Below are 24095 nucleotides of genomic sequence, written 5' to 3'. Positions count from 1 at the left end.
CAAAGTGCAGTGAGTCTGATGAAAGGCCTATTTCCTAGACTCATGATGGCCCCCATGCTTTGCCAGTAATTTACTGACTTTATTTACTTGTGGTAATGAACCCATCACATGGAATGTGCCAGCTGTGGGAATTGTCCTGAGAGCCTTTATTTTTAGGGCAGGGCAATGCAAAAGGAACAGCTGTTTTCTATTGCATTTTCAGCAAGTGCCTACATTTTTTATTATGTTTTTCATGAAATGATAAGGAGAATATATAGTACTTAAAAAAACTCAGTTAGATTCTTATCAATAAAGTAGGCTTATTTAAAAATGTCTTGAGAAATAGTGTGTGTACGTGTGCATGTGTGAGTGCATATGTACATGTTATAAAAATAATAGGTTCTGAAAAGATGGACCATAAAAGAGTTGGTTTAATGACTTAGAAAATTTATGGTTAGTATAAATTTTGTATATATGGATGTATTTTGTATGCATATATACATGATTTATTAAAAAAATTTCATCAATAGCAGGGCAGTGGTGGTGCATGCCTTTAATCCCAGCACTCAAGAGACAGACATAGGTGGATCTCTGTAAGTGGAGTTTCTCTGTGTCCCAGTAGTCACTCCCAAAGAGCAAGAAACTTCATATAAATTATAAATGTTTAGCCATAGCTCAGGCTTGTTACTAACTAGCTCTTACAACTTAAATTAACCCGTTTCTATTCATCTGTGTGCTGCCACATGGCTTGTGGCTTTACCTGTCCTCCAGCATGTCTTGCTTCCTTTGTGTTTCCTGGCAACTTCTCTGATCCTACCCTCTTCTTATCATTCTCATTTTGACTTTCTCACATAACTTTATCCTGTTCAGCTATTGACAAGTTTGTTTATTAAACTAATCATAGACAACATATATTCCCACAGTTTAAAGGAATATTCCACAAATCTCTGTGAGTTTGAGGCCAGCCTGGTCTACAGAGAGCTAGTTCTGAGATAGCTAGGGCTATACAAAGAAGTCCTATCTCAAAAAAAGAAAACAAAATAAAGAAAGATTTCATCGATAATAATGAGACGACAGCCCAGCTAATTCCAGCACTTGGGAGTGAGAGACAGATCTCTGTGAGTTCAAGGCCAGTCTGGTCTACAAAGCAAGTTCCATGACATCTAGGGCTACACAGAGATACCCTGTCTTTTTTTTTTTTCTTTAAAGTTTATTCAAAACAACAGTCTTCAAGCTCACTGTGGTGACTGACCACCACAGCCTCCTCAAAACTGGAACTGAGCTTTCTTGTCAGCACCAGGGGGCACAGCACTCCTTCTGTAGGTGTCTCTGTCCGCCTCCCCTCTTGTGAATTTTGCTGGGCGCTCGCCCTTTGGCCCTTTGGGCTGAGGCCTGCCAGTTTCGGGATGGCTACGGCACAGGGTGGCAGGCACAATCTCCGGAGGTTGGTGGAGATAATCACAGAGATACTGGATGTCCTCATTCCTCATTCGTAAGGTACCAATAGAGGTGTCTCCAGGCAAACTGCTCCTTCACATAGGCTCTAGACTTCAAAGACTGCATGGCCTTCATTACATGAAGGTTGGGCATGTTCTTGTCTGCCAGCTCAGGGTGTTTGGGCATAAGGACATCCTTCTTGGCAAACATCACTCCTTCCTTAAAAAGGAGTTCATAGATGGCAATCCGGTTCTCCTTGGGCATCAATATTGCGGCGCCTGCAGGGTCGGGGATGGAGTCTGGAAAGGGAGAAGCCCTGTTTTAAATGAGATGAAAGAAATGTATCATGTGAGCACTCAATGCTCTACATACTAAGAGAGAAAGCCTTTCCATATTTGAATTTGTTTTTTTTTTTATCTTTATTTTATGTGCATTGGTGTGAAGGTGTCAGATTCCCCTGGAACTGGATTTTCAGACAGTTGTGAGCTGCCATGTGGGTGCTGGGAATTGAACCCGGGTCCTCTGGAAGAGCAGTCAGTGTGCTTAACCACTGAGCCATTTCTCCAGCCCCCATATTTGAATTTGAATTTATAAAGGTTAATTGGCGAGTACAGTTTTGCTTACTGTGAAACGCGATATTAAATTCTTGCTCTTCCGAAAGTGTCTGATTTCCCAAACAGTGGGCATTTCCACTGAATTGTGAAGCCACGAGAGTCCTGACTAAGGGGAACTGGCCTTTTTTTGCTTCCGCCTTCGGTTGCCTCTGCCTTTCCTGTTTGTGCTGTGTTTCATCTTGGGGACTGATCACTTTGTTGGTCACATTGGTAACCTCCATGAGCTGGCTCTTATTGTTCTTTTTTTTTTCTGTCACTTCTGACTTCCTTTTTTTTTTTTCTCTCTCTCTCTAAAAATAAAAAAACTTCTTAGAACAATTTTGAATTGGACCGGGCAGTGGTGGCACACACCTTTAATCCCAGCACTCAGGAGGCAGAGGCAGGTGAATCTCTTTGAGTTCAAGGCCAGCATGGTCTACAGAGAGTGAGTTCCAGGACAGGATCAAAAGCTGCAGAGAAACTCTGTCTTGGAAATCAAATAAAAAAAAAAAAAAAAGGAGAGAGAGAGAGAGAGAGAGGTCTTTTTGGATCATCGTCTGTGTTATCCCTGCGTGTTGGGGTAGGGATGAGACAAGACTTAACATTTCTATTCCAATCATTTTTGTTTTGTTCTTTCAAGACTGGGTTTCTCTGTGTAACTGCCCTGGCTATCCCAGAACTCAGAACTCGCTTTGTAGACCAGGCTGGCCTTGAACTCACAGACATCTACTTGCCTCTGCCTCCTGAGTCCTGGGATTAAAGGCTTGCACACCTGCACCGCCTGGCTTTGTGTTCTGCCCTTGAATATCACGACTGTACTACTTGACAAGTCACCATTTTAACATATCAGTTCTTCATGTATATATTCATCAGTCAAGAGCAGGTGAGAAACCCTTTTAAGTGTGTACCAGAGAAGCAATTCAATGCAGGAATTATGTATAGGTGACAGTGATGTTGGGAGGCGAAGGCTCCTCAATAGAGAGAGGAGAGGCACATAAGACCCCGAACCCAAAGTGGCCCTGCTTTTTCCTCTCTCTTCATCCTCAAGCCCACTGGCCCCATCTCAAAGGGTGACTATGGACACCGGATGTGAAGAAAGGACAAAATTCTGAGATCAGCCACCCCTTGAGGGAGGTGAAGGAGACTGGCGTGGGATAGACAGTAGGGTTGTGAAGGCGGGCACCCACAATTAAGGATGAGGAGAGGAATGGATTACGAAGCTACAAGGCTCAGGATACACACATCATCTTGTACAGTGAGTCCTCTTAATCCATTCCTAGCAAAACCCAAGGGCAGACTCAGAGCAAGGGCAGCAACCCCAGGGATAGGCTCATTCGTGGTAGAGTTCGGCTCTTGCGGTGTCTGCTTAAGTTTGCCTCCCTTTGGGACTTTCTGGTTTCCTTCCTCTTAGGCTCTCCCCTCCCCATCCCCCCCTATGCTGTCATCCCCCAATTTCCCTGCTTAAACTTCCCTGCTGCCGTTAGTCAGAAGGCTGTGGGTTTACTGAGGAAAGCCTCATCTCTTCTTCAGCTCTGGAGGTTTAAAATCATTAAGTCAGGGAATATTTCTACGCAAGAGTCTCTCCAGGCTCAAGCTCCCACAGAGGAAGTACTCAGCACTCAGAGCACTGCTAAGCTTTGCCGCGTGTGGTCAAGGGTTTGAATTATTGGCTCAGGGACTTGGTAGTTATAGATTTCTTGAGGTTAATGATTGTGCCCTGCGGTACTCAGAACACAGTGTTCCTGAGCGTTAGGTGTTGAGGGTTATGACTGTGAGCTGGAAGTCCACGGATTGAGAAAGATAAAGCTCTACTTCCTGTAGACGTGGGGTAAGTTATAGACGGTCCCTCGGCTTTGTTTGTGTGTTTTGAGAGAAAGGGCCTACTTCTGTGGCTGGTTCATTTGCATCACAGGCCACGGGAGGACAGAAACAGCGTCTTCTGTTTCTCTGTAAGCATCTAGTGTGTCATCTCGCCCAGAGACAATGTGATCAGCACATGTTTAATGGAGAGAGCTCTTCCTGAGAAACTGGGAACAAGGAGTATACAATGGGACTAAGTTTAAAAAAAATTGTTCGGGGGAAGGGAGCCAGGTGGTGGTGGTGACACACGCCTCTAATCCTAGCACTTGGGAGGCAGAGACTAGTGGATCTAGTTCGAGGCCAGCCCGGACTACAGTGTGAGTTCCAGGGCAGGCTCCAAAGCTACAGAGAAACCCTGTCTCAACACCCCACTCTAAAAAAAATGTTGTTTGGGGGTGGGTGAGTGGCTGGAGAGATGGCTTAGTAGTCGAGAGCCCTTGCTGCTCTTCCAGAGGAACTGCGCTGGGTTCCTAGGCTCCCGACCAGAAAGCTCACAACTGCTTAACCCCAGCTCCGTAGGATCTGATGCCCTCTTCTGGCCTTTGTGGGGCCTGCACACATGGCATACACAACACACCTAAATTAAGAAAAAAAAAATTGTTTTGGTTGTTTTGTTTTGATTTTTTCCCCTTTTTTCTTTCTTTCTGAGGTAAGGTCTTGCGGCTCAGGTTGTCTCCCTATGTCTACAGAGGTGCCAGTGTATATCTCAAGTTCCTACTGCCACCCTCCATGTGCTGAGATTACAGCCAGGCATCACCATACCTGGCAGGATTTTCATGTGTTTATACTAAAAGCATTTCTACTTCTGAGTGCTGTGTTTAGATAGTGCACGCGCGTGCGTCCCCCACCCACCCACCCCCAAAACCAAAACCCCTAGGAATCTACTTATCAAAGGTTGCAAATTCAGGGTCCCATCAGTATCAAATGAGCAAGGTGAATTAACCTGATTAAGTCACATGGGGATATTTAGACTGCAGAGACCTGAAAATACTGGAGAGGAATTTCAATGTCCTCTCCTAGAGAGGGCAGTCGATGCTCTGAGGTTCTTTCCTAACTGGTTTTTGTTATTCGAGAGGGTGGCCCCAGTTATGTCAGAAACTATGGGTGTTTATGTGCCAGACGAGAGAGACTCTGCCTGTCAATACACTGAGAAGAATCCACCGCAGGCTTCTAGGTATTAAGGACTCAGCCGTCCTCATCAAAGCGCTTTCTGAGAAGTTCCGAGCTGCACACCAGGGGTTGGGGGCTCTAACTCAAGTCTGACATCTTTTCCAATTTCCCCTTTCCCAGGCCTTTCTCTGTTGTGCTGTTTGCTCGAGGAGGTAACCTCAGGGCAAACGAGAGACCTGTTATCTGTCCTGCACTTTGGCTTTCTATTGACAAAAGTCCTTACTGGGTCTGGTCTTTCAGATTAGTGTCAGCAGTGGTCATTAGTGCAGGAGCGAGGATTGAGAGATAACCAGCCCTGTGTCCCCCCCGCCCCCCCACAACGTATGCTTACGCAGAGAGGCCGCAAAGATAATGGCTACTCCAGTGTTGAGATGTGGTTTGTCTAGATAGGGTACCAGGCTGCTGCCAAGGCTAAGCCTACGTTCTCCAGGCAAAAGAATCAGTTAATTCCAGATGTAGCGAGAGACCGCTGTGTGCTGGCGGGGTGTGCTAGCTCAAGCTGAACCCTTCGAGTTTCAGGAGACCTACTCCAATTTGCAGTTGATTTGATCTTGAGGGGAGCTAATCGAGGTAGTAAATGAGTCATTTTCCAGAAAGATAGGACTAGAACGGGTTCTTGGCTCAGAAAGGCCAGGCGTGAGTCATTTTAGTCACCGGTGTGATGCACGGTGACTCACTTCCCGGTGGGATGTCATGTCATGTTTGTTCCGTGTAAGACTTGACCCCCCTCGCTGCTTGGTAGTATTAAGATTTTCTTTTCCTTTTTTAAAAAAAGGAAAATATTGTAGATGAAGATGAAGCACTCCCGGTAATGCATAATTAGGCCAATGAAGAGAGTCTTGGCTTTTGTCACAATGAGCTTCAAGGAGCAAATGAGTGTTAAATGCCTGTATGGCTGTTCTTGTTTATTAGGTCTGTTAATTTCCAAATAGCCTAGCTATTAGCTAACGTTTGACTGAAAGTGCATTACATGTCAAAGAAAATAAATTGCTTCTACGGTAATTCAATTTTGGGGGGAGGAATATTTAAGACTCAACTTCATTTGAAAGAAGTGAACAAGAGGAGGCTGGAGAGATTGCTCAGCAGGTAGAAGCTCTTGCTCCTGCAGAGATTAGGAGTGTAGTTCCCTGCACCTACATGGTGGTTCATAACCTTCTGTTGACTCTAGTTCCAAGGGATCTGACGATCTCCTCTGACCTTAGGCAGGCGCTAGACATGGCACACATGTGGTGTATATATGGACACGAAGGCAAAACACTTATACAAATAAATAGTTTTTAATTGAACAATAGACAGTTAAAGAGACCATACGAACTTCTTTTTCTCAAAAGGGCATATTGGACTGGGTATGGTGGTACACGCCTTTAATCCCAGCACTGGGGAGGCAGAGGTAGGTGAATCTCTGTGAGTTCGAGGCCAGCCCAAGTCAGGATTGCATAGTGAGACTCTCTCTCACATGCCTGGGCAAGCATGAGAGTGCACGTGTGTGCGCAAACACACACACACACACACACACACACACACACACACACACACACACAGGTTTATTAGGGGTAGGGATGCTATGAATGAATGGATGAGCAATACAGCTCAGAGGGTAAAAACACCTTCTGCACAAGCTTGGTGACCTGAGTTCGAGTCCCCAAATCCACATGTAGCTAGAAGGAGAGGACTGATTCCCCAAAGCTGTCTTCTGACCTCCCCCCCCACACTGTGGCATGTATAATACTACAAAAAATGTTTTAAAAGAGACATTGATTCATATGCAGAAAAGGAACCCAAACCAGAATATTTATTAGAAATATCATCAGCATTTTCAAACTATGTAACAAAATGTAAGAACACGGCACCCGCGCTTTGTTATGCTGTGCCAGATACGGAGCGAGGCTCAGTGTGTGCCTGCTGTGAGAGTCAAGTCTAGGAACTCAGCGGAAAACATATGGGTCTTCCAAGGCAGACCAAACACAGTTATTCTTAGCAGAGCCGTATCCTGGGAAAGGCAAAGCTATGTAAGTTAAGGTGGCTTTGATGGTGAGCGGCAGAAGCCCCTTTGATCTAACTTTAACTGAAAAGAGGTCGTAGGATGGATGAGCCTAAGGAATTGACGGGTAACTGGGTTCTGAGCAGTTGGATACCCACAAGTGAGGTACTTCTGAATCTTCCAGATGCCAGCAGACTTTCTTTTCTGTTTCCCATCATTGGAGCTTCTGGCTCCCAGGAGAATACCCATTCATTAAGAACATCCACTTGGGGCTGGAGGAAAGGATGACGCAGTGCAGCGGTTAAGAGTGCTTGCTACTCTTCCAGAGGACCCAGGTTCAGTTCCCAGCCCCCACACTGGGTAGCTTACAACTAACCGCCTCTAACTCCAGCTGCAGGAGGTCCAATCATCTGGTCTCTGCTGGCAGCTCATGCACACAGGTGCACATACTACACACACACACACACACACACACACACAACTAAAAGTAAAATAAATCTAAGAAATTGAGAGAGAGAGAGAGAGAGAGAGAGAGAGAGAGAGAGAGAGAGAGAGAGAGGCCCAGGCATGATGGTACAAACCTTTAATCCCAGAACTAGAGAGGCAGAGAGAGGGAAGCAGATCTCTGTGAGTTTGAGGCCAGCCTGGTATACACAGCAAGTCCCAGGATAACCAGGGCTACATAGAGAGATCCTGTCTCCAAACAAAAACAGAAACAAAACAAACAAACAAAAACCCAGAGAATTCAGTTTTATTAAAATAGATCTGTTCAGGGGCCTGGAGAGATGGACCAGCAGTTAAAAGTACATACTGTTTTTTTAGGTCCGTTTCCAGCACCCATGTCAGATGACTCACAATATCTTTATCCGGGAGATCCATTGCCCCTCTTATGGCCTCCTTGAATACCCGAAACTACGAGAAGTCTTCTACAGTCTAGCTTGTTTATTAATCCAAGACAAGGTGAAGCACGATTAATAAAAACTCGGAGAGAGAAATTGGGGTTCAGTCTGAAGGTCCGAAAAGCAAAGCAGCCAATCCCTGGCTCTTGCTTCTACCTCAGTCCGAAATGGCAATCCTGTCTCCAGGAATCTCAGAATGAGACTGAGCCTGAGAGCTGTCTCCTCCTGTCTTATATTTCTCTCTAGCTCTGGGTTCAAAGGCATGCACTGCTGGGATTAAAGGCATGCACTACCCGGTTTCTATGGCTACTAGTGTGACTGCGAGATTACAGGTGTGTGTTACCACTGCCTGGCCTGTAAGGCTGACCAGTGTGGCTGTTTCACTCTCTCCGTCCCCAGGCAAGCTTTATTTATTAAAATACAATTGAAATGTAACTACAGCAAGGTTATCTACTAGAATAAGGCAGGTTGTGCTCCAGGGGTAAATTTCTGCCTTCTATCACTTTTCCTATGGAAAGAGTGTAAGGAGACAGTTGGTTACCCCTGGGAATAGGTATAGACAAACATTAGGGTACCACCAGGCAGTCTGTGAGTTGGGTGTTAATTGTTTTTGCGGAGTTGTCTGGGAAAGCAAGCTTCCTAGCTTTCTAGCTCTCAAGATTTGGAGAGAATTGTGGTTTATCTGGTTGGGTTGGGGAAAACCTGGTAGCGCTGTAGAAATCTCACTTTAGGGCAGCCCCTCCCGTTGGAAGAAGGGAAGCCTTTGCTCCACTTGGCTTGTTCACACAGCCAAGTGACCTCCAGCGTCCTTTGTGGCCAGCTTTGTTTGTCACACATGCTTAAATCCCTTGACCTAGTCCGTTGCTTAAGATTCTCCATGCGGTTGACTAGTGCCTCTAGGATGAGGTCCAGGGGGTTTGTTTCCCATGACGGTCACCATGTAGCCTGATAAATATCACACCCTCTGTTATTTCCTGCACCCCAACTATTCCAGAGGACTCACTGTGCTCCAAACATGCCGTGGATCATCACATTTCACTATCTGGAAGGCTTTTTGTCCTGCCTCTTCCTGAGTGCATCTTGCTGACTACTCTGCCCACTAAATTTCTCCCAAGATCAAATCCAGCTCATTCTTTTGTTTTGTTTTGTTTTGTTTTGTTTTGTTTTTTTCCAAGATAGGGTTGCTCTATGTAGCTCTGGCTGTCCTGGAACTCACTCTGTAGACCAGGCTGGTCTTCAAGTCGGAGATCCGCCTGCCTCTGCCTCCCGAGTGCTGGGGTTAAAGGCGTGCGCCGCCACCACCCGACTCCTGCTCATCTTTTAAATTTCAACTCTACTGTTACTTTCTCTGGGAAGCACTCCAGACCTTTAATCCTCATACCCATCCTAATTAATCATCGCTTCCTTTGGGTTCTCAAGGCACTTGGTTCACACGGCTAGTAAGTGCTTATCACCTTATTAAGCAGGATAGCCACAGTCTTCCCTACATTGCCAATTTCCTGAGCATAGGGACCTTGTCTTTCTTCTCCTTAGAGCTTCAGACCTCCTGGGCATCTCTCCACGGGGACTCTATCCCGCTGGCTCCATTGTGGCATCCTGACCTTTATTCTATATCAGGGAGTATGCTTAAGATCAAGGCTTATTGGATGCCTGTGGACCCTTGCCTGATGGTAAGAGATTCTAAAGGGAGCCTCTGGGAGCTGGAAAGATGGCTCAGTGGTTAAGAACTCTTGCTGGGGACCTGAGTTCATTTCCCAGTACCCATGCCAGGTGGCTCACAACTGCTTGCAACTCCAGCTGCAGGAACTCCAAATACCCTTCAACCTCTGCTGGCACCTGCATGTACTTGTGCACATGTGTGTGTGTGCTCATGTCACACACACACACACACACACACACATGCACAGAAGTAAAGATAATCATTTACAAATGACGTGCTATCGTCTATCAGATTGCTTGGGCTGAGACTCAAGGGGGAGAGGGACTCCTAAGTTTGGGAGAAAACCCAACTGGGGCAAAAGGCAGATCTTTCCGATCATATAACCGTGGGTCAGTGGGAACGTTTGCTGAGAAATCCCTGTGCACACAGAGATAATCTCCTGTGTGTAAAAGGAACGGCAGGATCTTTTTCAAAACCGATTTCCCTTCTTTGACCTTTCCTCAGTATGATTGTACCGCTGTTAACTTTATTACCGAAGCTTAATGCCCAAGAAACCAGGAAACACTTCTGGAGACAGCTGTGAATATGGCCATTCATTGATTTTTGCCCCCACCATGAGGGCATATGGAGAGGGAGTTCTGTTTCCAGGGCCAGGGCGCCTGTGTTCTCCTTAGAAGTACTAATGACAGGCACTTAAATTAGACCACACAGAGTTCAGGGAAATGATTCCGTCCTCATTTTCATCAGACCAGTGAACTTCAGAGGGGCCTGGAGCCATCTACCCTGACCTCGACAAGGAGTTTCCGAACAACTGTGCAAAGCCCAGACAGATAAGAGGAGGTAGGTCACTCGCTGGTTCTGAAGTCTCCTCAGTCGTCCCAGGATACACCTCAAGGCAGGAAGATGCCAAAGTACACAGGGCGTTGGGTGTGAGCCTGGTGAGAGCCGAGACCGGGAGGCCTAATGGAGGGGCTGGCGCAGTGTCAGCATGCAGGCCCAGTCTGGCCTGTGCAGCGGCTACACATGTTCCTGGGACCCGAGCCAGCTGGTGGCTCATGGCAATGGTTTCTGGGTTCTGGCTCTGTCCCAACGCAGGCTCGAGCTCCTCAGTCTGATCCGGCCATGGCTTTGTTCTGCCTCCAAGATGAAGTTTGGCTCCTGAGCCAGAAGGGGAAGGCAGGTCCTTGTTCCTTAACCCTATTCTCCTTCCAATCGGAGACACAGGGCGGGGTCGGGGTGGGGGGCAATGGGAGGGAGCAGAGTTCGATCGTGAACCGGTGGAGCGGTTCTGCCCTCTTTGGGTCTCGGACACACCTCACCCACGTTCTCGGTGTTAACCTTTGAGCACTGGACTCCAGTAGATGCCAAGGTCACGAGGGCTACAGCAGAAGTTCAGAAACACTTGGAGGTGACCCCAAACTGCGATTACGACCCTACGAACCTTGGTCTTGCAAGACATGTGGCCCACCAAATCAGGGTCTCTGAAGACAGGCTACCAGGAAACCCCAAAACACTCTCAAAATAACGGTGATTTTTAATCTCCATCAAACACTTCGTGAATCCTTCCGACGGAGGCATCCCTTGGCACGAAGGCTTTCGCTTCAAACCCTCTCTAGGACATTTTGGTGTCTTCATTGATCGGATCAGGCAATCGAAGGGAAAGCTTGTCCTGTGCAGGAAGCTTGTAGACAAAGCTGAGTTCAGTCTCGCCAGCAGCCTGCCTTCTCAGCCCTTCCCATCTGGGGCTCTGAAATCCGCTGGTAAAATATAGGCCTTATTTGTATGCTTCTCCCTCCAGCTTCAGGCTAATTCTCCCATATTGAGAGTCACACAACAAAAGGGAGGAAATTTTTTGTTGTTGTTGTTTGTTTGTTTGGAGTGCTCTCCTATCCACTCCCCCCCCCCCCAACTCTTTTTTTGGAAACTGCAACCTCGGATCCCAGCAGAGGCTCCTGGGGGTTTTAAGACCATCAATCAGTTTCGCAGCTGGAGGCTGAGGCTTTCCTCTGGGAAGACTTTTTACATAAAACAGATTGTTCTTTGTCCTTGCCAGGGCAGACAAAGGTTTAAATTAAATATGCAGCAAGCTCCAGTTGGCTGCCTGCCACCGCCGGGGGAGGGGGAAGGGAGACTGTGTCCCCACTAGCCTGACTCACTCAGTGATGGTTTTTTTTTTTTTTTTTTTTCTCTCTTCCCATTTCTGTTACTGCTGAAGAAGGCGCCTGCAGTCTTGGCTGTGTGCTTCTCTGTAAATGCTCTCCGTGAGAGATACCCAGCCTTCTGGGACCTTGGCTTCCTCTTCCATGCAAGGAGGGAGGTGACCTTTGAAGGCCTTTTCTGTATTTAACCTTTTCCGTTTTCTCTGATCTCACTGACAGGGGTTTTCAGCAAATGCCCTAAGCTGCTTCTATGTAGGACTCACCCTCACGATTCCCTGGGGTGAGTTCATCTCTGTGTGATCCATCCTCACCATTCCCAGGGTGACATCATCTGTGTGTGATGCATCCTTACCGTTCCTGGGGTAACCTCATCCACGTGAGATCCAACCTCACCATTCCTGGGGTAATCTCAGCTATATGTGATTCACCCTCACCATTCCTGGGGTGACCTCATCTGTGAGAGACTCATCCTTACCGTTCCAGGAATGATTTCTGAATGAAAAAAAAAAATAAGTAAATAAAAGGAGGACATGATGCTCCTAGGTATGGTGAAGGAGGTTTATTTTAAATAATATAAGGGAGAATACAGCCAGAGGCATCTGGGAAAAGTCCAGCGTGAACATGACCAGACTGAGCTGGGCCATGTGAGGACACGAAGTCGGGGGGGGGGGCAGGAAGAGCAAGAAAGGCAGCCTGGGAGGGGAGAGAAAGGGAAGGGAGCAGAGAAAAATGTATAGCTCAAAAAAAAAATCAATAAAAATGACAAAAGAAAGAAAAGAAAAAGTAGGGCAGCCTGGACCAGGAGACTGGTGTAGCCCAAATGACTGAAACATAGGGTCCAGAGAAGCTGGGGAGGTCCCTGGGCTGCAGAAGTTTAGGGTAGGGGGCTGGGTACACCAGCAGGATGACCCTGTAACAATGGGGACGGAGGGAGGGATGCTGGTAGAACCTGGAGGCCTGTATCACTTTGATATGTTAATGGGTATTTAGGACAAATATTTAGCTATTTGTCCCCGGTTTGAAATCTAACAACTTCACCAGTATGTGATCCATCCTCATCCTTCCTGGGGTGACATCATTGATGTGAGATCCATCCTCACCATTCTTGGGGTGACTTCTTCACCCCACCTATTTGTGATTCATTCTTGACCTTCCTGGGGTGACTGGGTGTGTGAAGGTCTGACTTTTTTCCCATACAGACCTCATGGGTCAGTCAACCATATTATCAGATTAATAGTTTTTTGCTGAGTGGTGGTGGCACATGCCTTTAACCCCAGAACTCAGGAGGAAGAGGCAGGTGGATCTCTGTGAGTTTAAGGTCAGCCTGGTCTACTGTTGCATGGTATTTGATGGCACTATGAAACTCTGAGACTGTGTTAATAAAATTAACCCTGGATCAGGCAGTGAAGCTAGTGACGAGTTGAGAAAGATTAGCCATAGAGAGTATGGGGTACCAAGGAAGACAAATAGATTTGTGGTGGCGGCACAGGAAGAGGTAGGGAGGGACTTAGAGATTCTTGGCCCTTTTTGGTTTGGAATAGCTGGAGAGATACTCTCTTGCTGGCTCTCTGGCCACAAAGGAAGGTCAGCTGGTTGCTTCTCAGCTTCTCTGAGCTAGCAGGTTTTCACTCCAACATCTGACTCCCAAGGAGTCTTTGTTGGTAAATAGAACAACTTAGATAAAAGCAATAGTCTCTAGAGTGAGTTCCAGGATGGTCAGGGCTGCTACAGTGAAACCCTGTTTCGAAAAAAAACAAAACAAAACAAAACAACAACAACAACAAATTAATAGGTTTTCTGTTCTCCCCCTGCTCCCCACCCAATAATAAGTTTCTCCACTGATGCAGTAGGCTAGATCAAGCCGAATTGAAACGTGTAACAGCAGGTATATCGAGCAAAGCAACTCCCAGGTGATCAAGGCCAGAGAAGTTGCAGGCCCAGGCCAGGGCAGGAAAGTTTTATAGGTTGTAGGCAAGAGGTGCCTGCCACAAGATGGGTTTGTGTCCACGCGTGGTCAAAAGCTGAGTGTTTAGGTGGGGACTTGGGCGATTGGCACAAATTCAGAACTTGGCTTTTGGTGCCTTTTTTTTTTTTTTTTTTTTTTTTTTTTTTTTGTTCTGAGACTCTCCGAGCAGGTGGGATTTGGAGAGAGAGTCAGCTTCCTGAATCCATGCAGGGACAAGCCTGAGGCTCCAACTGGATATTAGTGACTTTAGATGTTGCACACTAGTATCATGACTAACCTTCTTCCTACATGAGACAGCTCAAGCCTTTTGCCACTGGGGTTGAGGGTCAGGTAGCTTTGGACTCTGTCCTGGAACTTATTCTATAGGCCAGGCTGGCCTCGAACTCACAGAGATTCGTCTGCCTCTGCCTCTCAAGTGCTGGGATTAAAGGCGTGTGCTACCACCCCCTGGCTTCTTTTAATGCTTTTAAAGATTAGTAAGTGTCCTGGCTACTATTATATCAACTTGAGACAAGTTAGAATCATTTGAAAGGAGGGAATCTCCGTTGAGAACATGCCTGTATAAGATCCAGCTCTAGTGCATTTTTTAAAAATTAGCATTATAGGAGGGCCCAGTCCATTGTGGGTGGAGCCGAGCTGGTGACCCTAGGTTCTATAAGGGAGCAGGTTGAGCAAGCCTTGGAGAGCAAGTCAGTAAGCAGCACTCCTTCAAGGTCTCTGCATCAGTTCCGACTCCAGGTTCCTGATCTATTTGAGTTCCTGTCCTGACTTCCTTCAGTGAAGAAAAGTGATACAGAAGTATAAGCCAGATAAACCCTTTCCTCTCCAACTTGTTTTTTTGGTCATCCTGTCTCATTGTAACAATAGAAACTCAACTATGACAATAAGTAATGATGATGTTGACGATGACGATGATGATGATGATGATGATAAAAAAACTCTGACCTAACCAAACAATTGAGTAGGTCTGAGGACAGAACTCAAGGAACAGGTCGGTTGCTAGGGCTTCATAGACCTTAGGAAGGTTGGAATTTCTGTTTTTAGATGGGTAGGGTGCATGTTTATGGCGCATGGAATCTTGGGATGCATTCGCAACACTGCATTCAACCTGAGCATAGTGGAGGACAGAAATTTCAGAACTAGGTGATAGCAGGAGGATCAGAAGTTCAAGGTCATTTATGCCTATGTAGTAAGTCTGAATGAGAATGGCCTTCATAGGCTCATAGATTTAAATGCTTGGTTACCAGGGAGTGGCATTATTTGAAAGGATTAAGAGGTGTGGCCTTGTTGGAGGATGTGTGTCACTGGGGCTGGGCTTTGAGGAACAGTGTCAGTGAGTGGATCAGGATGGAGCTCCCAGCTTCCTCTCCAGCGTCATTTCCACCTGTGTGTTGTCAGGCTCCCTGGTATGATGACAAGGGGCTAAACCTCTGAGACTGTAAGCCAGTCCCAATTAAATGCTCTTTAATAAGAGTTGCCCTGGTCATGGTAGGTATCTCTTCACAGCAATAGAACACTGACTAAGACACTGAGATGCAGGAGACCTTGCCACAAAACAAAACAAAGCAAAAAAAAAAAAAAAGTGTTGTAAGCTGTAACCAAAGATCTATGGGCAGGAAAAATAGAACCTTTATAGGTTGTTCAATCATATTTTTCAATATAAAAATGCTGCACTGGGAGTTCAATTTCAAGAAAATACCTTGACCCACATTCAGCTTCCAAATCAAGTCATGCCCTAGAAGTTAGTGGCTCTATTCTTTTATTGGTTAAAATACAATTTCTAGTGCCATGTTAAACTTTTTATTTTTTTGATTTCTGGCTTTAGTTTTTGGGAAGGCAGCTCTAATAGAGGGTACAATTATACCTCAGGACTCTGTATTATTTAGCAAAAGTAGCATTTATGTTATGATTAGCACTAAATATAAGGGCTGTATTTTATGTACAACTGAATATTAAACTAAATGGATTAGAGGCCGGAGAGACGGCTAAGTGATTAAGAGGACTGGCTGCTCTTCCAGAGGACCCACGTTTGATTCCCAGCACCTACATGGTTGCTCACAACTCTCTGTAATCACAGTTCCAGGGGATCCAACACCTTTGCACAGACATTCATGTGGGCAAAACACCAATGCACATGAAATAAAAGTAAAAGTTAAAGAGAAGCTAAATAGGCTAGTTATTTCTGCCATTTGAATTTATAAAAAAATAGAACATAATTTTCTATGATACTACAAGAATTATAGCTGGGGTGTGGGTGGTGTATGTCTTTAATCCCACACCCCAGGAGACAGAGGTAGGTAGATCTCTGAGTCTGAGGCCAGCCTGGTCTACAGAGTGAATTCTAGGACAGCCTGGGCTACACAGAGAAACCCTGTCTCAACAAAAATAAACAAAGAATTGCAGTAAGCCCACAGAGTTGAAGAGAAACTTTAGCCTGAAACAGAGAGCAAATAAAATGAAGACAGAATTTGCAACTTTAATGTAGAAGGAGCAGCGGGCTGCATTCCCACCGCCCAGCTCCTAGCTAGTTTACACCCGAAATAATTACACGGAAACTGTTTTCTTTTAAACACTGCCTGGCCCATTATCTGTAGCCTCTTATTGGCTAACTCTCACATCTTGCTTTAACCCATATTTAGTAATCTGTGTAACACCACGAGGTGGTGGCTTACTGGGAAAGATCCTAACCTGCGTCTGTCTCGGAGAGGAGGGTCATGGCGACTCCTCACTGTCTTCTTCCTCCCAGCATTGTGTTCTGTTTACTCCACCTACCTAATTTTCTTTCCTATCAAAGGGCCAAGGCTGTGTCTTTATTAACCAATGAAAGTAACACATAGACAGATGACCCTCCTCCATCACTTTGAAACAAGCAAGTTGTGGCTAGGGTGCAGTTTAGTTGACAAGAGCTTGCCTAGCATACGGAGACCTCCACCCTGGGTGGAGTTTAGTGCTGTGTGAAACAGACAGGGTGACACATACCGAAGGTCCCATCAGGTAGAGTCAGGAAGATCAAAAGTTCAAGGTCATCCTCAGTTACACAGCTATTCTAAACTACATGGAACCCAGTCTCAAAAACCAAACACGCTAGACCCCTAAGAGAAATAAACAAAAACGTACAGGTTAGTGACTACATAATTTCTTCTTTCAGTTGGGTAAAAAATACACATTGTGCCAGTGAGATGCCCATCTGATGTCCTGATTCCATAGTGGAAAGAGAGAACCTGACTTCTGTAAATTGATCTCTGAAGTATGCATACACACGCACACACGCACACACACACCATATAAACAAACACATGATGATGATGATGGCTGGAGAGATAGCTCAATGGTTAAGAGCACTAGCTGCTCTTCCAGAGGACCCAAGTTTAGTCCCCAGCACCCACATTGTGTGGCTCACAACTGTCTGTAACTCTAGCTCCAACGTTCTCTTCTGACCTCTTTGGGAACTTAAACTCCAAAGCAAATATCCACGCAAAACTAATACACAGACAAAAAAATAAATCTTAAAATACCATAACAACAATATAAACAAAAACAAGAAATGAAATTTTGGGGGCCGGGGAGATGGTTCAATTGTTCAAGTGCTTGCTATAGAAACACACAGACCCAAGTTTGATTCTTAGAACTCACATTAGAAAAATGCCATGTGTGATGACAAATGATAGAATCTCAGCATTGGAAAGAGAGAGAAAGATCCCTGAGGCTCATTGGACAGCCAGCCTTGCCAACGTGGTGAGATCCGTGCACTGAGACGGTCTTAAACAACCAGACGAGGGCTGGGAATCTAGCTCATGGCTATTGTAATTGCCTAGCATGTGTGAGGCCTGATTCACAGCATCACAGAATCAACCACAAGGCCCAAGGTGGACAGCATACAATGCCCAGCGTTGTTCTCTGACCTATACAAGCAACTATGTAACACGTATAAACACAGACACATACACACATGCATATATACACACACAAACACACACACACATACACACACACACACACACACACACACACACATACACCCCTACAAATTTTAGGGACTAGAGAGATGGCTCAGTGGTTAAGAGTGCCTACAACTCTTGCAGAGGACCTAGGTTTGGATCTCAGCACCCACATCTTGGGGTTCCCTGTAACTCCAGTTTCAAGGAATCCCATGTCCGCTGGCCTACATGGATACTCACACATGTGTGACATGTATAAACTCATACACCCGCACATGCACATAAATGAAAAATAAATAAGTATTTTTTAAAAAGAGCTGCAGATTTTAATTTCAGGAGTGCACATGAAATATACTGCAATTATTTAAAGTTTTTCCAAGTTACATGCAAGTCAAAATAGGCATGGTTAATTTTTAGGAAAGAAGATGAGCCTCTGAATTGAAATGCTGTAATTCAAAGTAAGCAAACTGGAAAGGAGAGATGGCTCAGTGGGTTAAGAAACAACACTGGCTGTTCTTCCAGGGGATCTGGGTTCGATTCCAGGCATCCACATGGTGATTCACATCCATCTGTATTTCCAGTCCCAGGGCATCTTCTGGATTCCTCCAGGAACCAGACACACATGTGGTACACAGACATACTCGCAGGCAAAACACCCATACACGTAAAATAAATCTTAAGCTGAACAAACAAACAAAAGCCAAAGGGAAACAAAGTAATATCTAGTTGTAAAAGCATTTGCTTAAACACATTACAATTCTCTTTGTTCCTTGAGCTTAGAAATTAAGTCATAAAGACTACCAATTTTTTTTTCTAGAGTTTGTCTTGCTCTCCCATATTAAGACTTTTAATCTTGTCTCCCTTCCCCTGTGTGTGTGTGTGTGTGTGTGTGTGTGTGTGTGTGTGTGTGTGTATGCACATGTGCACGCGAGTGTTGGCCCCCTTCTTTTTGAGAACAATCTCTCACTGGAACCCGGGCTCCCTAGCTACCTAGCCTAGTGCCAAAGTTACAGGCGAGCGTGCCCAGCTTTTTATGTGCAAGCTGGAAATACAACTGAGCTCCTCCAGCCTGCGTGGTAAGCACTGTGCCAACAGAGCTTCCTCCCCAGCCTCGTCTATTTTGCTTCCAGTATAGAGCAAGCCTCTTGGATCTTATCTACTGATATAATGGTTTTGATGTTGGAGGCCATGTGCAATGTGGTGTCATTTGAAAAACCAGAAGTGGTAAGGACTCCGACCTTCTCCCCATCTCCCAGGCAGGCCATGGGAGAATTCTCCGACCTTCCTCCGAAGCAGGTCATGAAATCCTTACATGAAAGGTGCTCACCCTGTACTGAAGAGAAGAGGGACATTCTTATCTCCGACGGCTGAGGACAGAAAGAAGGGTTCCGATTAGCCAGTGTGGCCAAATACTCTGAAGGTTGTCATGGGATCCTGACAAACCTGTTTATTCAACCACATCTCTCCACCACCAGTCACTTTGTCAAACTTGAAAATTCCTAAGTGGCCTCACTTCTTTAGACCTAGAAAATGGAATCACAGTTTGTATGCCTGTCTTTTGTTAACCTGACTTTTCATTATAGATTCTTCAGCCAGGAATAAATAGCAGCGAATGAGAAAGAGAAATATCTCCCTGGCGAGTTTGATTCCTGGAAGTCGCAAACTGTAAAACAAAAACAAAAACAAAAACAAAACCCAGAATGTTATGGTGGTGTCTTTGATCCCAGCACTGGGGAGGCAGAGGCAGGTGGCTCTCTGTGAGTTCCAGGACAGCGAAGGCTAGGTTAGCGAGAGACCCTACCTTAGCAAGATGGAAGAAGAGAATAGACTCCCATTGACCTCCTCACATATGCACATGTGGCTCCTTTACATAAAACAAATAAATAAAAATCAAATCTCTCCAGCCAGACAGTGGTGGCTGGTGGTGCACATCTTAATCCCAGCACTCGGGAGGCAGAGGCAGAGGATCTCCATGAGTTTGAGGCCAGCCTGGTCTACAGAGCGAATTCCAGCACAGGCTCCAAAGCCACAGAGAAACCCTGTCTCGGAAAACAAACAAACAAACAAAAAACCAAAAATCTTTTCTCTCAACACCAACTTCTAATTTAAAGAATTATTTTATGGACCAGAACGATAGCTTAGCTGTGAAGGTCGCTTGCTGTCCTTGCCTGAGTTTGGTTTCCAGCAGTCATATCCGATGACTCACAATGACACGTAACTCCATCTAGCTCCAGGGAACCACCTCTACCTCCTGTGAGCACGGGACACAGAAGTGGAGGCAAACACACATACACAGAAAATAAAATAAAAGAAGCAAATCTTTGAAACTACATTTTATACCCCTTTCCTTATATGTTTGACTTAAACTTTTTTTTTTCCAGTTTGATTCCTTTGTGTGCAGGTGGAAGGGGGCGGGTGTTACATGCGCACCACAGCGCACGTGAGGGGGTCAGAGGACCATTTGTTGGGGTTCGGTTCTTTCTCTCCACTGTGTGGGTACACGGGATCAATCTCAGGTCACCAGGCTTGGTGGCAGTGCCCTGACCCACTGAGCCATCTCTCTGGCCTCTATTTTATACTTCTAAGAGTGGTTACTTGTGGTTAAGTTGAAGGACTTAGGATATGCAATTTTCCTTAAATGAGGCAAGATGTGAAAAACTTACCCTACAAGATGAAGCAGGAGATGCCAGGGTTTGGGCAAACATCAGGTACAAACAGAGTTCCTGACTGACTGGTTCTCTTTAACTACATGTTACCATGCTACCATCATGAGAGTAATTACAGTCTGCAGACACCAAAGTGTTTTGTTGCTGTGGTATATAGTTAAGCGCTAGCTGCCCCAATAGACCAACTCTGAACTCACGCATGAGATATATTTCTTCCTCGTATTCAGTCAGCAGGGATGCTCGCCCCTCGGAGCCCCCACACTCCTTCATCTGCAGCACCTCCATGCTAATGTCTGAGGAGCTGGCGGCTTGCCAGAGGACCCGTTCACCGTCCTTGACTTTCGCTTGCCCTTTCTGTCACCTTCACCGGCTAGAACAGACAACTGGCTGACATCACCGCAAAGGGGCAGTGCTGCAGAGTCAATTACCGTGAGTCTGCAGCCTGCTGGTGACCTTGGCAGCTGACTCACAGTCTGACAGTGGGATTGCCTTTGCTTGTCCCTCTCCTTCTACGCCTAGCCTAGCCTCTCTGGTCTATTTCTAGTTCAGATGTCTCAGAGGGATGTGTTGGTTTAAGTGACAGATCCCTTCCGTGGGCTCTGGCATCTGAACACTTGGTTCCCAGTCGGTAGGGCTCTTTGGGGAGGTCTAGGCATTGTTGGAGGAAGTGTGTCATTGGGGGTGGGCTTTGAGGTTCCAAAGGTCTTACACTATTTCCAGCGTGTCACTCTCTCCTTGCTTTGTGGTTCTGGTTCAAGATGCGAGCTCTCAGCATCCCAGTCCAGCTACATACCTGCAGGTTTCCTCTGCCACGCCATTATGGATTCAAACCCTCTGGAACCATAAGCCAACATGAATGCCTCCTTATGTTGCGTTGGTCGTACAGCCACAGACAAGGAACAAATACAAGGGACAATTGGATTGATTTTTTAAAAAATTCATTTTATGTCCATTGCTGTGAAGGTGTCAGATCCCCTGGAGTTGCAGACGGTTGTGAGCTGCCATCTAGGTGCTGGGAATTGAATCCGGGTCCTCGGGTAAAGCAGCCAGCACTCTTAGCCACTGAGCCATCTCTCCAGCCCCGGTTTTTTGTTCGTAAACCTATCATCATTGTCACTGTTTATATCAGATGTTTGCTTCAAGCTATCTCATAGACCATAGCCTGCATATGGATGGGCTGCCCTTATGACTCCGTTCCTACCACCATTACCTTTCTTCTGCTTGTTCTGGTCTTGCTTTTTTCTTCTTTCTTAAAGATTTATTTATGTAGTTTACGTATATGAGTGCTCTGTCTACATGTACATCTGCACACCAAAAGAGGGCATGGGATCCCATTACAGATGGCTGTGAGCCACCATGTGGAGGCTGGGAATTGAATTCAGGACCTCTGGAAGAGCAGCCAGTGCTCTTAACCTCTGAGCCATCTCTCTAATCCTTGGTTTTACTGTTTGAGACCCAGTCTCCTGTAGTCCAGGCTGGCCTTGAACTGGATATACAACTAAGGATGGTCTTCCTGCTGCTACCTCCCAAGTGTTGGGATTGCAGGTATGCACCTCTGTGCCTGGTTAGATCAGCGCCGAGGCTTCAACCCGGGACAACATGCACGCTAGGCAAACATTATACCAACCGAGCTACACCCCAGCCCTCTGTATCCGTTTTTTAACCATCTGGAGAAAGAAGTTGGGGAATAAATTACATAGGAATTTGGAAATAAAAAAGAATAAATACATGTGCCAGAACTCTTTTTAATACTGAAAAAATTTAAATGTAGCTGACGATGTTATTAAAATTTTGCTGTATTGCAAATGATTGCAAAATCAGAATCTGTTAAGATTTTATAAGGGACTACAACTTTAGTGTTTTAAGTCTATATTTATGGTCACAGTATAAAAATGGCTCCTGCCGGTCCTTGGCTTTGCATTCTTCCTTCTTCTTCCCAGGCTGAAATGAGGCTGTGACAATACTGAACCACCTTAGTTTCCTAAAGGGTGCCCTGTGATATTCTGGACCAGAGGAATAAAGCATCAGCAAGCTGGGCTCCTGGAAGTCCTGGTGTCCTGAAGCAGGGCAGAGTTAACCCTTTATGGTGATTAATCTTGATTGTTAACTTGCACACTTGGGAAGAGAGTGCCTCCATTGAAAAATCTGCTCCATCAGATTGGCCTGTGGGTGTGTCTGTGGGGGGGGGGGGATTGACTGCTAATTGATGTGGGAGGGCCCAGGCCACTGTGGGTGGTACCATCCCTAGGCAGATGGGTCTGGGTCTGATAAGAAAGGCCTTTGACCACATCTGGGAGCCAGCCAGTGAGCAGTGTTCCTCTAAGGTTTCTGCTCTAATTCCTGCCTGGGCTCCTGCCTGGACTTCCCTCAGGGATAGTCTGTGACCTGGAAGTGTAAGCCGAAACAAACCCTTTCCTTTCCCAAGTTACTTTTGGTCAAGGGGTTTATCTCAGAAAGGCAAACTATGCCATAGCTGGGCCCGTACTGCACTGAACTTCCAGGTCATAGAAATGGCCATTTTTGTCTTGTTTGGTTGATTTTTCTGAAAACAGCCGAAACCACTTCCTGGAGGATACACCCACTTTCCAGGGTATTCCCAGCCCCACCCTCCCTTGTTCCCAGGGCCCAGCCTTTTTTTCCCCCCTGTCTGCGGCTTTTCTCTCAGCCTCTGATGCGATATTTCTCTTGCTGGGAAAATTCTACCGTTTCTTCACCATCTGCACCGGGAGAGACCCGGGCTCATCTTGTATTTCTGGCAGTCATGCGCCGCCACCAGACTACTTCGTGGCTCCGGGAACTTCTGCGGCGATCTCCCGATGCCATCTGCCTCCACACACCATGCTGATATCCGTCTGCTCTGGTAGCTGCTGAACTGAGAAGTCCTTCAGCGTTCGGCTTCCACCTGCAGTGGGGCTGAATAGTCTGTTCTAGCAGCCCCATGCGTACTCCAGCGTTTTATTATCTCTTTCCCCAAGCTCAGCATTGGGAGAGAAGGGGATCCATTCTCAGAGACCATTCTTGGGAACTTACTGGTGACTGGTAGACCATTGCGAACACAGTCCCTTTGTGTTTTTCTTTCAAATCCCCTGTTTTTCTCCAATAGCAAAATGATTTTGAGTTGTTTGGGACCAGAGGAAGCTGTGAACTTTCCCACAAAACCTCAAAATCTTACTGCCCGAGCCTAAACTTCAAAGATATTTCTGTCCCTCCACACCCCTCTCCCGCCCCCCGGACTTGGTTGTCATTCCTTCTCTAGGGTAGTGAAGGTGAGTGGTTGAGTTGTTGACGGTGTGTGCTAATGGTTCAGGATTTCAGCTGCACTGATATTGCCACTTGCTTGTCCTGGGGGAGTTTCCTCAGTCAATAAATAAGAGCGATTTGCCATTATGGGGTGAAAGTTCAGCGACTTCAGATTTGGAAGGTCTGTGTTCTAGTGTATTCTTGGAGAGGGTGTCCTCTTCATCAACAGTAAGGGCCAAGTCACATGGACTAGGTTCGGACTCTTTTTCTGTGGACTTTGATACTGTTGATTGGTGCATGCTTGCAGTTTCCATTACAGATTTCCATAGTCCCCGGTACCTCGGGTTTGCAAATGAAAACAGTCACTATTTAAACCGCATGTCCAGGTAACAAGTGTCACTCTCGGTACCCCACGCATACGAACTCATTTTAAAAACTCACTGGTTTTTGAGTTAGGTAATGAGATACAACTCAAGGTGGAACTAGGATTTAAAGATACCCAATCTCGTTCCAAGGCCTGTGTGCTTAATTATTAAGCTAGATGACC

The 24095-nt window shown here is 45.9% G+C and overlaps 1 long non-coding RNA gene and 1 pseudogene across 2 annotated transcripts in view; one reads left to right on the top strand and one right to left on the bottom strand.

The window, feature by feature from the left end:
• Positions 1-1244: 1244 nt before the first annotated feature.
• On the bottom strand, positions 1245-1680 carry LOC148119158 (small ribosomal subunit protein eS10 pseudogene; annotated as a pseudogene).
• A 1832-nt stretch (positions 1681-3512) lies between these two features.
• The window catches only part of LOC125411472 (uncharacterized), a 30149-nt gene continuing 9566 nt past the window's right edge, over positions 3513-24095 (top strand). For both annotated transcript variants that reach the window (XR_015735479.1, XR_015735480.1), the window contains exons 1-2: positions 3513-3837; positions 10327-10419. This is a non-coding gene — a long non-coding RNA (uncharacterized LOC125411472). The remainder of the gene's footprint in view (positions 3838-10326; positions 10420-24095) is intronic.

Source organism: Myodes glareolus, chromosome 18 (assembly GCF_982192425.1).
Source record: "Myodes glareolus chromosome 18, mMyoGla1.1, whole genome shotgun sequence".
Lineage (NCBI taxonomy): Eukaryota > Metazoa > Chordata > Mammalia > Rodentia > Cricetidae > Myodes > Myodes glareolus.
Note: the sequence above shows the minus strand (reverse complement) of the source record. Positions and strands in the feature narration are given on the sequence as shown.